Source organism: Sciurus vulgaris (genome assembly GCF_902686455.1).
Source record: "Sciurus vulgaris genome assembly, chromosome: 2".
Lineage (NCBI taxonomy): Eukaryota > Metazoa > Chordata > Mammalia > Rodentia > Sciuridae > Sciurus > Sciurus vulgaris.
The window spans coordinates 118,574,797-118,587,539 of record NC_136462.1 but is presented as its reverse complement, the minus strand read 5'-3'; the positions used below and the strand labels follow the sequence as shown (position 1 = coordinate 118,587,539).

At 36.4% G+C, this 12,743-nt stretch overlaps 1 protein-coding gene across 1 annotated transcript in view; it reads left to right on the top strand.

Moving 5' to 3' along the window:
- MYO9A (myosin IXA) overlaps positions 1 to 12,743 on the top strand; it is a 285,639-nt gene that overhangs the window by 65,958 nt on the left and 206,938 nt on the right.

The following is a 12,743-nucleotide window of genomic DNA, read 5'->3' as shown; positions in this document are numbered from 1 at the left end:
TATTATATTTATCCCATTTATTGTAAATGGGATACATGTTGTTTCTGTTTGTATATGGAGTAACAGCATACCATTTGCATATTCATACATTTACATAGAGTAATGATGTTTGATTCATTCCATTATTTTTTTCCTTCCCCCCACCCCTCCCACCTCTCTTTTCCCTCTATACAGTCCCTCCTTCCTGCATTCTTGTCCCACTCCCAACCCCATTAAGTGTCATCATCCGCTTATCAGTGAGAACATTCCTCTTTTGGATTTTTGAGATTGGCTTATCTCACTTAACATGATATTCTCCAATTTCATCCATTTGCCTGCAAATACCATAATTTTATTATTCTTTATAGCTGAGTAATATTCCATTGTATATATATATATATATACCACAGTTTCTTTATCCATTCATCAATTGAAGGGCATTTAGGTTGGTTCCATAGTCTGGCTATTATGAATTGAGCCGCTATGAACAGTGATGTGGCTGTATCTCTGTAGTGTGCTGATTTTAAGTCCTTTGGGTATAGGCCGAGGAGTGGGATAGCTGGGTCAAATGGTAGGTCCATTGCAAGTTTTCTAAGGAATCTCCACACTGCTTTCCAGAGTGGCTGCACTAATTTGCAGTCCCACCAGCAATGTATGAATGTACCTTTTTCCCCACATCCTCGCCAACATCTATTGTTGCTTGTGTTCTTGATAATCGCCATTCTAATTGGGGTGAGATGGAATCTTAGGGTAGTTTTGATTTGCATTTCTCTTATTACTAGAGATGTTGAACATTTTTTCATATATCTGTTGATTGCTTGTACATCATCTTCTGTGAAGTGTCTGTTCATTTCCTTAGCCCATTTGTTGATTGGGTTATTTGTATTCTTGGTGTAGAGTTTTTTGTGTTCTTTATATATTCTGGAAATTAGTGCTTTATCTGAAGTATGAGAGGCAAAGATACTCTCCCACTCTGCAGCCTCTCTCTTCGCATTGCTGATAGTTTCCTTTGCTGAGAGAAAGCTATTTAGTTTGAATCTATCCCAGTTATTGATTCTTGCTTTTATTTCTTGTGCTATGGGAGTCCTGTTAAGGACGTCTGATCCTAAGCCAACACGGTGAAGATTTGGACCTACTTTTTCTTCTATAAGATGCAGGGTCTCTGGTCTGATTTCAAGGTCCTTGGTCCATTGTGAGTTGAGTTTTGTGCAGGGTGAGAGATAGGGGTTTAGTTTCATTCTGTTGCATATGGATTTCCAGTTTTCCCAGCACCATTTGTTGAAGAGGCTATCTTTTCTCCATTGCATATTTTTTGCCCCTTTGTCTAGTATGAGAAAATTGTATTTATTTGGGTTTGTGTCCGTGTCCTCTATTCTGTACCATTGATCTACCTGTCTATTTTGGTGCCAATACCATGCTGTTTTTGTTACTATTGCTTTGTCGTATAGTTGAAGTTCTGGTATTGCGATACCCTCTGTTTCATTCCTCCTGCTAAGGATTGCTTTAGCTATTCTGGGTTTCTGATTCTTCCAGATGAATTTCATGATTGCTTGCTCTATTTCTGTGAGGTACGTCATTGGGATTTTAATTGGAATTGCATTGAATCCGTATAGCACGTTTGGTAGTATGGCCATTTTGACAATATTAATTCTTCCTATTCAAGAACATGGGAGATCTTTCCATCTTCTAAGGTCTTCCTTAATTTCTTTCTTCAGTGTTTTGTAGTTTTCATTGTAGAGATCTTTTACCTCTTTGGTTAGATTGATACCCAAGTATTTTATTTTTTTTGAGGCTATTGCAAATGGAGTTGTTTTCCTCATTTCCCTTTCAGCTGTTTCTTTGCTTGTATATAAAAATGTGGTAGATTTATGTGTGTTGATTTTATAGCCTGCTATTTTGCTGAATTCATTGATGAGGTCTAGAAGTTTTCTGGAGGAGGTTTTTGGATCCTTTAAATATAGAATCATGTCATCCGCAAATAGCGACAGCTTAAGTTCCTCTTTTCCTATTCGTATCCCTTTAATTTCTTTAGTCTGCCTAATTGCTCTGGCTAGAGTTTCGAGGACAATATTGAATAGAAGTGGTGAAAGAGGACATCCCTGTCTTGTTCCCGTTTTTAAAGGGAATGGTTTCAGTTTTTCTCCATTTAGAATGATGTTGGCTATGGGCTTAGCATAAATAGCCTTTACAATGTTCAAGTAGTTCCTACTATCCCAATTTTTTCTAGTGTTTTCAGCATGAAGGGGTGTTGTATATTGTCAAATGCTTTTTCTGCGTCAATTGAAATAACCATATGATTCTTATCCTTAAGTCTATTGACATGATGGATTACGTTTATTGATTTATGGATGTTAAATCATCCTTGCATTCCAGGAATGAACCCCACTTGATCGTGGTGCACAATTTTCTTAATATGTTTTTGGATACGGTTTGCCAATATTTTGTTAAGGATCTTAACATCTATATTCATCAAGGTTATTGGTCTAAAATTTTCTTTCCTTGATGTGTCTTTTCCTGGTTTGGGTATGAGGGTGATATTAGCTTCATAGAATGAGTTCGGTAGGGTACCCTCCTTTTCTATTTCCTGGAATACTTTGAGAAGTATTGGAATGAGTTCTTCTTTGAAGGTCTTGTAGAACTCGGCTGAGAATCCGTCTGGTTCTGGGCTTTTCTTGGATGGTAGATTTTTAATGGCTTCTTCTATTTCATTGCTTGATATTGATCTGTTTAAATCGTGTATGTCCTCCTGGTTCAGTTTGGGAGGAGCATATGTCTCTAGAAATTTTTCAATGTCTTCGGTACTTTATATTGTGTTGGAATACAGATTTTCGAAGTAGCTTCTCATTATGTTCTGTATCTCAGTGGTGTCTGTTGTGATATTTCCTTTTGCATCATGTATTTTGGTAATTTGAGTCTTCTGTCTCTTCCTTGTTAGTGTGGCTAAGGGTTTATCTATTTTGTTTACTTTCTCAAAGAACCAACTTTTTGTTATGTCAATTTTTTGAATAGTTTCTTTTGTTTCAATTTCATTGATTTGAGCTCTGATTTTAATGATTTCCTGTCTTCTACTACTTTTGCTGTTATTCTGTTCTTCTTTTTCTAGGGCTTTGAGCTGTAATGTTAGGTCATTTAATTGTTGACTTTTCATTCGTTTCTGGAATGTGCTTCATGCAATGAATTTTCCTCTTAGTACCGCTCTCATAGTGTCCCAGAGATTTTGATATGTTGTATCATCATTCTCATTGACCTCTAAGAATTTTTTAATCTCCTCCCTGATGTTTTTTGTTATCCATGTTTCATTCAGTAGCATATTATTTAGTCTCCACGTGTTGGAGTAATTTCCTTTTTTTACTTTGTCATTGATTTCTACTCTCAGTCCATTTTGATCTGATAGAACAGAAGGCAGTATCTCTATTTTTTTGCATTTCCTAAGGGCTGCTTTGTGGCATAACATATGGTCTGTTTTCGAGAATGTTCCATGTGCTGCTGAGAAGAAAGTGCATCCACTCGTTGATGGATGGAATATTCTATATATGTCTATTAAGTCTAGGTTATTGATTGTGTTATTGAGTTCTATGGTTTCTTTGGTTGGATTTTGTTTGGAAGATCTATATAGTGATGACAGCGGTGCGTTAAAGTCGCCCAGAATTATTGTGTTGTGGTCTATGTGATTCTTGAAATTGAGAAGGATTTGTTTGATGTACAGGGATGCACCATTGTTTGGGGCATAAATATTTACTATCGTTATGTCTTCCTGATTTATGGTTCCCTTAAGCAGTATGAAATGTCCTTCTTTATCCCTTCTGACTACCTTTGCCTTGAAGTCCACTTTATCTGATATAAGGATGGAAACCCCCGCTTTTTTACTGGGTCCATGTGCGTGGTAGGTTTTTTCCCATCCTTTCACCTTTAGTCTGTGGATGTCTTTTTCTGTGAGATGAGTCTCTTGCAGGCAGCATATTGTTGGGTCTTTCTTTTTCATCCATTCTGCCAGTCTATGTCTTTTGATTGATGAGTTTAGGCCATTAATGTTCAGGGTTATTATTGAGAAATGATTTGTATTCCCAGTCATTTGGCTTATTTTTGGTTTTTAAGTTGGCTTGATTCCTCCTTTGAGTGGTTTTTCTGTAAGGTAGTTCCTCCCTTTGCTGACCTCCATTGTTGTTTTTCATTTCCTCCTCATGGAATATTTTGTTGAGAACATTCTGTAGTGCAGGCTTTCTATTTGTAAGTTCTTTTAACTTTTGTTTATCATGGAAGGATTTTATTTCATCTTCAAATCTGAAGGTTAGTTTTGCTGGGTATAGGATTCTTGGTTGGCAACCATGTTCTTTCAGAGCTTGAAATATGTTGGTCCAGGCCTTTCTAGCTTTTAGAATCTGGGTTGAGAAGTCTGCTGCTATCCATATTGGTCTCCCCCTATATGTAATCTGATGCTTTTCTTTCGCGGCCTTCAAAATCCTATCTTTATTTTGAATGTTATGCATTTTCATTATATTGTGCCTTGGTGTGGATCTGTTGTGATTCTGTGCATTTGGTGTTCTGTAAGCCTCTTGTATTTGATTTTCCATTTCATTCTTCAGGTTTGGAAAATTTCATTGAATAGGTTGTTCATTCCTTTGGTTTGTATCTCTGTGCCTTCCTCCATCCCAATAATTCTTACATTTGGTCTTTTCATGATGTCCCATAGTTCTTGGAGATTCTGTTCATGATTTCTTACCATCCTCTCTGGGCGACTTTATTTTCGAGATTAAATATTTTGTCTTCATTGTCTGAGGTTCTGTCTTCTAAGTGGTCTAGTCTGTTGGTGATGCTTCCCATTGAGGTTTTTATTTGGTTTATTGTCTCCATTTCAAGGATTTCCGTTTGTTTTTTTTTTTTTTTTTTTTTTTTTGAGAATCTCTATCTTTTTGTTGAAAAGATCTTTTGCTTCCTGCAGGTGCTCTTTCAGCTTATTGGTATTATCATTCATTGCCTGCATTTGCTCTCTTATCTCATCCTTTGCTTCACGAATCATCTTAATTATGTATAATCTGAAGTCCTTTTCTGACATTTCTTCTTTTTTTTTTTTTTTTTTTTTGCGGTACTGGGGATTGAACTCAGGGCCTTGTGCTTGCGAGGCAAGCACTCTACCAGCTGAGCTATCTCCCCAGCCCGCCTGACATTTCTTCTAACATACTGTCATTGGATTCTATTACTATAGAATCTAGATTTGTTTGGATCATTTTCTTCCCTTGTTTTTTCATGTTGTTCATGTCCCCTCTAGCGCTGCAGATCTGGAGTATTGCAGATTTCCCCCTATAGGCTTATAGTGGCCCTATAGGTTTCCAAAACCCTTTCTTTAAGGGGAGATCAATGTTAGCAGTGCCCAAATCAGACACTATGCAATCGTAGACCAAATAGCCCCTATGGGGACAGTAACATCATGTAAATAAGGGAGAAAATGACTCTGAGGGAACAGGTAAACAGAAGGAAAAGAAAGCAAGAAACGTAAAGAAATAAAAACTTAATTTTTTTTTTAAAAAAGGAGAAAAAAAGAAAATCTACTGTATAATCGTCATACTAATGAAACCTCCCAGTGTTCAGTAGCCTGATGTATGAGAGGTACCTGACAGTGAGCTTCAAGCCTCCAGCAGGCGTCTCAGGATGGGATTTGCCCCACCCAAAGATCGGAGCTAAGGCTTCCAGGATTATCCAAGATGGCCACTCTGGCTTCCAAATGTGTTGGCAAATGGGGAGCTGCAGCTCAGGGGTGGACGTGGTCAGCTGGAGGTCCTGGAGACAGGATGCAGTTGGTCCGGCAGTGGTCCTGGAGGCCGGGTGTGTTTGGTGTGATTGTGAGATCCAGGAGGCAGGGTGCAATCAGTCGGTCTGGGTTCCCGGTGATAGGGCACAGTCAGTTGGTCTGGGGGTCCTGGCGGCAAGGAGCAGTCAGTTGATGTGAGGGCCCCAGAGGCAGGGAGTGATCGGTTGGGCTGAGGGATCCTGGAGATGGGACTCAGTCAGTCCGGCCAGGGATCCTACAGGGCCTGGCTGTTGTCTCAAAATGGCGGCAGCCACGTGCAATCAAACTTGCAGGTACTGCAACAGCGAACCTCCAGGCAGCAGCAGGCAGCCGGCTCTCCACTGGCGGTCTGCGGTCAATCTGCTGGCAGCTGTCCGACGATCGGGAGGTGAACCTCGAGCGCCGGGCGATGGACGGGGCAAGGCAGGCGATGGACAGGCGAGAGGCAGGCAAATGGATGATAAACGCCTGACAGTGAGCAATCTGCTCTCAAAAAAGGCGTCGATATGCTGGCTGAATTCTCTACTTTAAATTGTTAATTTTATGTTTTGTGATTTTTTTACCTTAGAAAAAAATTAAAAGGACAAAAATAGAAATGTGAAACCAGGAACATGGGAATATTAGAAAAGAAGATAGATTCTTCATGGTAACCATGTCATCAAATGTAAATGACATAAAAATCCCAGTAGCAATCTAAAGATGGTCGTATTACATAAAAAAATAAAACCATAAGTTTGCTGTTCATAGTTCTTTAAAAATAAAAGTAAACCAAAATGATGTGCTAATATTAGTGAAAAGAAAGTTTGATCTTAAATCATTTAGATTATATACCACACGAAAATTAAAAAACAAAAGCAAATTAGATGTAAGGAAAAGTGAAAATAGTAAATACTAGCACTCAGTTAATGAAGCAGAAAACAAAAAGGTCAATGAAATCAATCTGTAGTGCTTCAGGTAATACAGGATATTGTGTAAAACTTTAAGGCAATGTTACAGTTGATATTAAGCAAGTTCCTTGAAAGCTACAAATTACCAAACGTTACTGGAGAAGAAATGGAGACTTTTAAAAATACTTTTAAAATTGAAAATTTATTTAAAACCTTCCCACAAAAAGGACACTGGGTCCAGATGACTGCATTAATCATTCCCAACACTTGAGGCAGAAAAAAAAAATTACAAATTCTATGCAAACTCTTTCAGAAATAGACGGGAAAATTTCCAAACTGAATCCATGAAACCAAATTTAGCCTGAGGGTGGGAGCAATTTCCAAAAAACAATACCCCTCACGATAACAAATGCAAAAATTCTGAACAAAATTTTAGCAGTCTGAATCTAAGTATAAATTAAGATAGTACACTTAAACCAACTAATTTTATCCCAGAAATGTAAGGATGGTTTAACATTTGAGGTTCATCAATGGAATGTACCATTGTGACAAACTTTACACACACACACACGAATATCTCACATAGACCCAGAAAGAACATTTGACAATTCCAACATCCATTCCTGATTAAAAACTCGAAGCAAATTATAAATGAAAAGGACCACCCTCAATTTGATAAAGAAGATCTACACAAAACCTCTCATCACAATTAATGGTTAAAGACTGAACACTTTCTTTTAAGATCAAAAAGAAAATACGGATGTTCTTTTTATCACTTCTATTCAACATTATACTGAGGTAACCAGTGGAATAGGCGAGGAAGAAAGACAGAAGACACGCAGATTGGAAATTAAAAAAAAAAAAAAAACCTTTATCATTCAAATCATGATTGCATATATGGAAAATTCACTCATCATAACCATATGTTTTAAATAATGTGGTGCTTCTGGAAATGAGATTTTCCCAGAATATTGTGATATTGTTTTTGTTACTGTTTGGTTGTTCCATGACTTCTCTGAACTAATTATGTATTCTTTTTTTGCATGAAGCCATCAAATTACTTAAGACCATCAAAATTCTACTCAGTTGTCACAGTAGTCAGTCCTGATTAGACAGGGGTTTCTTTAAATGCCTAGAAGCATTAGTTTACATTCTTCCTTTGAAGTTACGTGTGCTTATTGGGATATACTTAAGCACCCAGTCAGGCAATTGTCAATCACCCTTTTTACTTCCTGCTAACACAAAGCCTGAAGTTCAAACATGGGTCTCAAGTCTTTCCTGAACGGTACATATCTTGTGTATGTGGAGTCTTGTGCATGTACATGGCCTTCTGTGTGCCCAGGAATGTTTCAGATCTTTTCAAAATCCACTTCACACTTGTCACTTACTAGTTGTTCCTTTTAAACTGTTTGGTTAGCTTGTTTTCCCCACTGTCCCGTCCTGTTATAACTTTTAGGCAGTTAGAGTGTTTAAAACACTTGCCTCTGATTGTTTTTGACAGACACACATCATGGTATAGGGAGTATGGAGAGGCTGTTCTTAGTGAATTAGCTCAGATTTAGGTCAAAGAAACACAACCCTTTGAGTTTTTCTGGGGAAATGCCAGACAGTTCAAATTATGGGAAATAGTCTTTGGGAAAGCTCCAAATATTGCTTTTTTAAAAAAAAAACAAAAACAAAAAAAACTATTATTGTAGGATGTTGGTTTTATTTTCAGTATTCAGCTAGGGAGAGAGGGATAGTAACAGTTCAAGTGAAAATACCACAATGCGTGTATTTTTCTAAACCAACATTCAACTATTTTTCTTGATGATATGCTCCCCTCACCCAGGATTGTTACAAGCCATTGGCTAACTTCTGCAATTCTTAAAAAGAATTGCAGTTTTTATCAGCATTCTTGTTTCTTTGATTCAGGAAAGAATTTTCAGAGGTCCTTACTTAGCTATTTTTGCTGATCTCACAATTGGAATTGCTGGGTTGTTTTGTAACAGTATGTTAAACTTTGTGTGTGTGTGTGTGTGTGTGTAAGAAATTGTCAAATAGTTTTCCAGAGTTGCTGTACCGTTTTGCTTTCTCACTAGGAATGTTATTATGCTCTATATCCTCAGCAACACTTGTCAATGTTCTTCTCTCTCTTTTTTAAAGCTGTCCTTACAAGGGTATAGTGGTGTTTAGTGGGTGTGTTGTGGTCTTAGTTGGAATTTTCTAATAGCTAGTGATGTTGAACCTGCTTTCTCATTGTATTTGCCATCTAAACAACCTTGTGATGAAGTGTCTTATTCTAAAGCTATTTTTTTTTATTGTTATTTTTTCTAAAGCTATTTCTTAGACTGTTACTAGATGACTTCACTAAGTGATAGAGTTGTATTGAGCAATTACATAGCAGGGAAAGCTTCCCAGTGGTAATGGCATTTTGTAGCATTTGGAAGGATGAAAAGCAGCATATGTGGAAATAAGAATGAATGGTAAATTGTCCATCCGCGTTTGGATGTTTCCTAGACGCCATTTTCTGTTTTAACCCATTACGTCCCAAATTTCCAGTCCCACAAATATTTGAATAAAATTGACACAGGTGCTTTGAAATACATTGGAAATCAATCTAGAGCTCATATATTTTATTTACTATATTATTATAATGTGGTTATATTCTTTTACTATTATGTATACTATATTAACATGTACTGTTTTTAATATAATTTAATAATATGTACTATATGTAATATATACTATATTTAAGTTTTATATGTGTTCCACATCTGGGATGATGGGATAAAATGGGTTAAATTTTGTCCAAATATACAGCATTTGACAAGTGAATTTTTCTTTGATGATAAACCATTTTATGGTTCTGTGCTCTTTTCCTAAATTCCTTGGAAAAAATGTTCTCTGGTGGAAAAGGAAAGGGAAGAATAGAGAAAACATTCTAGTCATTCAGAGCTCACCACTGCCAACCTTTTTTGTGTATACACAGAGGGTTTGGTGGTGTTTGAGAGCCTGAACTCTTCACATCACTGCTGATGCTTTTTAAATTTTATTGTTTGTTTTTTTTTAGAAATATATGACAGTAGGTTCGATCCCTAGCACTGAAAAAAAAAAAAAAAAGGAAAAAAAAAAAAGAGAAATATATGACAGTAGAGTGTATTTTAACATATTATACATACATGGAGTATAACATTCTAATTTGATCCCATTTTTGTGGTTGAACATGATGTAGAGTTACACTGGTCGTATATTCATATATGAGCATAGGAAAGTTATGTCTGATTCATTCTACTGTCTTTTTGTTCCCATCCCCCTTCCCTTCATCCTCCTCTGTCTAATTCAGTGAACTTTTTTTCTTCTCTCCCCTCCTTATTGTGTGTTAGCATCTGCACATCAGAGAGAACATTTGGCCTTTGGTCTTTTGGGACTGACTTATTTCACTTAGCATGATGGTCTCGAGTTCCATTCATGTACTGGCAAATGCCATAATTTCATTCTTTATGACTGAGTAATATTCCATTATGTATATATACCACATTTTCTTTAGTCATTCTTCTGTTGAAGGGCACCTAGGTTGGTTCCATAGCTTAGCTATTGTGAATTGAATTGCTATAAACATTGATGTGGCTGCATTACTGTAGTATGCTGATTTTAAGTCCTTTGGGTATATACCAAGGAGTGGGATAACTGGGTCAAATGGTGGTTCCATTCCCAATTTTGTGAAGAATCTTCGTACTGCTTTCCAGTGTGGTTGCACCAATTTGCAGTCCCACCAGCCATGTATGAGAATATTTTCCCCTATATCCTCTACAACATTTATTGTTACTTGTATTCTTGATAATTGTCATTTTGACTGGGGTGAGATGGAATTTCACTGTAGTTTTAATTTGCATTTCTCTAATTGCTAGAGATGTTGAGCATTTTTTCATATTTTTCTTTACCATTTGTATTTCTTCTTCTGTGAAGCACTTGTTCAGTTCCTTTGCTCATTTATTGATTGGGTTATTTGGTTTTTTGGTGTTAAGTTTTTTGAGTTCTTTATATATCCTGGGGATTAATGCTCTATCTGAGGTGCAGGTGGACAAGATTTTCTCCCATTCTGTAGGGCCTCTCTTCATTAATTATTTTCTTTGCTGTGAAGAAGCTTTTTAATTTCATACCATGGCATTTATTGATTCTTGATTTTAGTTCCTGCGCTTTAGGAGTTTGGTTGAAGAAGTTGGTTTGTAAATTGACCTGATAGAGAGTTGGGCCTGCATATTCTTCTAGTAGGCACAGGGTCTCTGGTCTAATGCCTGGGTTCTTGATCCACTTTGAGTTGAGTTTTGTGCAGGGTGAGAGATATGGGTTCAATTTCATTCTGCTACATGTGGATTTCCAGTTTTCAAAGCACCATTTGTTGAAGAGGTTATCTTTTCTCCAATGCATGTTTATGGTGCCTTTGTCTAGTATGAGACAACTGTATTTGTGTGGATTTGTCTCTGTGTCTTCTCTTTTGTTCCATTGGTCTTCATGTCTGTTTTGGTGCCATCATCATGCTGTTTTTATTATTATAACTGTAGTATAATTAAAGGTCTGGTATTGTGATGCCTCCTGCTTCACTTTTCTTGCTGAGGATTACTTTAGCTATTCTGGGCCTCTTATTTTTCCAAATGTATTTCATGACTACTTTTTCTGTTTCTATGAAGACCATCATTGGAATTTTAATAGAAATTATATTAAATATATATAGTGCTTTTGGTAGTATGGCCATTTTGACAGTATTAATTCTGCCTATCCAAGAACATGGGAAATCTTTCCATTGTCTAAGTCTTCTTCAGTTTCTTAAGTTTTCTATAGTTTTTATTGTAGTGGTCTTCACCTCTTTTGTTAGATTGACTTCCAAGTTTTTTTTTTTTTTTTTTTTTTTTTTGAGGTTGTTGTGAACAGGATAGTTTTCCTAACTCCTTTTTCAGCTGATTCATCATTGGTGTATAGGAATACAATTAATTTATGTGTGTTAATTTTATATTCTGCTACTTTGATGAATTTCTTTGAGTTCTAGAAATTTTCTAGTGGAGTTTTTTGGGTCTTCTAAATATAGAATTTTGTCATCACCAAATACGTGTAGTTTGAGTTTTTCTTTTCCTATTTGTATCCCTTTAATTTCTTTATTTTACCTAATTACTCTGGCCAGAGTTTCAAGAACTATGTTGAATAGGAGTGGTGAAAGAGGGCATCCTTGTTTTTTTGCAGTTTTTTAGAGGGAATGCTTTCAGTTTTTCTTCATTTAGAATGATGTTAACCTTGGGTTTAACATATATAGCTTTTACAATGTTGAGATATATTCCTGCCATCTCTAGTTTTTCTAGTGTTTTGAATATGAATGGATGCTATATTTCGTCAAATACTTTTTCTGCATCTATTGAGATAATTATGCGATTCTTGTCCTTAAGTCTATTAATACAATCAATTATGTTTATTGATTTCTGTGTTGAACCAATCTTGTGATTCTTTGGGTCTTGACCACACTGGGAATGTAGTAGAAATGTAGTTATTAAGTAATCAGTTACTATTACCTCCTCAGCTTCTTTGTGTGTGTGTGTGTGTGTGTGTGTCCATGTGTGTGTACTATACATGGTTACAGTTCATACATGATTTTGTAATTAGTAGGTGTTCAGTAAATGGCTCCTTTAGGTTTTTGAAGTTTCAGGGTAGGTCATTCTAATGAGATTTTTAGAGTAGGAGAGAATCTGCAATGAATCATCTCTTAACTGTGTCTTTTCTAGTTTTGTTTTTTCTACATAAATTGTGAATCGATTACTCTAAGGCAGTGCCTGTTTTTTCCCCTTCTAGTGCTTAGATTGGACCCCAGGCTTTGTTACTTTATGCTTAGGCAAGTACTCTACCACTGAGCTATATCTCCAGCTTTTTTTTTTAATTTAAATTTTAATAATTTTTATTCAACTAAAACTTAGCAAAATCTATACATTCAAAATTTATAGTTCCATGGGTTTTGATAAATATATTACATTCAAGTAACCAACGTTATGCGATCAAGCTCTAGAGTATCTTAATCACTCCTTGCGCTCCTTTGTAGACATTTCCTAATTCAACCCCCATTCCCAGAT